The following is a 2,500-nucleotide window of genomic DNA, read 5'->3' as shown; positions in this document are numbered from 1 at the left end:
ACAGGCGTGCGTGACGTGTTGTACAGGTGTGCGTGACGTGTTGTACAGGTGTGCGTGACGTGTTGTACAGGTGTGCGTGACGTGTTGTACAGGTGTGCGTGACGTGTTGTACAGGCGTGCGTGACGTGTTGTACAGGTGTGCGTGACGTGTTGTACAGGCGTGCGTGACGTGTTGTACAGGTGTGCGTGACGTGTTGTACAGGCGTGCGTGACGTGTTGTACAGGTGTGCGTGACGTGTTGTACAGGTGTGCGTGACGTGTTGTACAGGTGTGCGTGACGTGTTGTACAGGTGTGCGTGACGTGTTGTACAGGTGTGCGTGACGTGTTGTACAGGCGTGCGTGACGTGTTGTACAGGCGTGCGTGACGTGTTGTACAGGTGTGCGTGACGTGTTGTACAGGTGTGCGTGACGTGTTGTACAGGTGTGCGTGACGTGTTGTACAGGTGTGCGTGACGTGTTGTACAGGTGTGCGTGACGTGTTGTACAGGTGTGCGTGACGTGTTGTACAGGTGTGCGTGACGTGTTGTACAGGTGTGCGTGACGTGTTGTACAGGTGTGCGTGACGTGTTGTACAGGTGTGCGTGACGTGTTGTACAGGTGTGCGTGACGTGTTGTACAGGTGTGCGTGACGTGTTGTACAGGCGTGCGTGACGTGTTGTACAGGTGTGCGTGACGTGTTGTACAGGTGTGCGTGACGTGTTGTACAGGTGTGCGTGACGTGTTGTACAGGTGTGCGTGACGTGTTGTACAGGTGTGCGTGACGTGTTGTACAGGTGTGCGTGACGTGTTGTACAGGTGTGCGTGACGTGTTGTACAGGTGTGCGTGACGTGTTGTATCAACTCACCTCATCATTTGTGCCAAAGAACTTAATGGATAAGAAACAAAGTAATAGTTTGTTCCACGCATTATTCCACTGCAGCATCAAATGTCTGCAGTGCTGTTCTCTCTTTGTTCAACTCTGTGTCTGAGCCCAGACAGGAAATAGCAGAAACAGTCGGCAGCCATGACAGTCTGCCCACATCTCCCTAACAAACATTTAGAGCCCCGATATTGTTATAATAACAATTAGCCAACAGATATCAAAGCTGCTGGGCTTTATGGAAAGAACGTGACTGGAACGGGTCAACAGTTATATCATTCAGTGGTGTCTTGTTACCACGCAACTAACGTAGCTCACAGCTAACAGCTAGCTAATGCCAGAGGCTAACGCCAGCTATTTACTGTGACTGCATACTGTAATGTATTATCTGAATAGCATACGTCACTCGTCTGGACCACTACAATGTCTGACGTCTTCACCCGTTTTTACCAACAGCTTATTTTGAGGACTTTGAGCCCAAAATAAGGTAATTTGTCAACAAAATACACTGGCGAACACTGAGGATAATCAGTAGAGCAGGGCAGGACCAAACACACTGGAGGAGGGCTTTAAGCTTCCACTCCTCTACCTGTGTCTGTGTCTGAGGCCTCCCAGGGACTCATCCAGGGGCACAGCCAGGGTCAAAGGTCAGAGGTTAAGGGCCAGCACTCTGGCCTCGACACAAGAACCAAGAAAGCTGAACACATTACACCAGTTCTCAAATCCCTGCATTGGCTGCCAGTAAATCTTAGAATAGACTTTAAAATTCTGCTAATAGTTTACAAATCTCTCAACGGGTCAGGCCCACACTACATCTCTGAAATGCTTCTACACTATGAACCATCCAGATCCCTGAGATCTTCAGGCACTGGTCTACTAATTGTCCCAAGGACCAAATCAAAACATGGTGAAGCCGCGTTCTCCCACTATGCCTCTCATAACTGGAACAAACTCCCTGAACACATTAGATCTGCCCCTACTCTGCCTATTTTTAAATCCGAGCTAAAGACCTTTATGTTTACTCTTGCTTTTAACTGCTACTAAACTACTGCCTCTCTCGGCCTGTAATTTTTTTTTAAAAATTCCTGTACATTTCCAACAAATGGACTGTACATGTAATAATAATACTGAAGAGTGCCTTGTAACTTATTTAAAACAGAAATAATGTTTCATGTTTGTTAATTTGAGTATATATTTTAACTAAAACTGTCGGCTGTGTTTTTTATGTGTTTTTTATATATGCATTGCTTTGCTGCTTGTTTTTTCGATTATTTTTTTGTAAAGCACCTTGAATTGCCTTTGTGTATGAAAGGTGCTATATAAATAAAATTTGACTTGACTTGACTTGACTTGACTTGACTTGACAAGCACAATTTCACTGGAGATAAAAACACACACAACCTCTCTTCACGCTACACTTCTCAAGTGCACCCAACCTCCCACGACATGCCATAAACACACACACACACACACACACACACACACACACACACACACACACACACACACACACTCACTGTTCACCCCCCACAACACACACAAAACTCCCAAGTCACACACACACTCTTCACCCCCCACAACACACACAAAACTCCCAAGTCACACACACACTCTTCACCCCCCACAACACACACAAAAC

At 46.6% G+C, this 2,500-nt stretch overlaps 1 protein-coding gene across 1 annotated transcript in view; it reads right to left on the bottom strand.

The window, feature by feature from the left end:
• fscn1a (fascin actin-bundling protein 1a) overlaps positions 1 to 2,500 on the bottom strand; it is a 39,107-nt gene that overhangs the window by 9,334 nt on the left and 27,273 nt on the right. The window lies entirely within an intron of this gene.

Source organism: Poromitra crassiceps (assembly GCF_964638095.1).
Source record: "Poromitra crassiceps genome assembly, chromosome: 13".
NCBI classification, from domain to species: Eukaryota; Metazoa; Chordata; class Actinopteri; order Beryciformes; family Melamphaidae; genus Poromitra; species Poromitra crassiceps.
The sequence above is the reverse complement of the archived record's forward strand: the minus strand, read 5'-3'. Positions and strand labels throughout refer to the sequence as shown.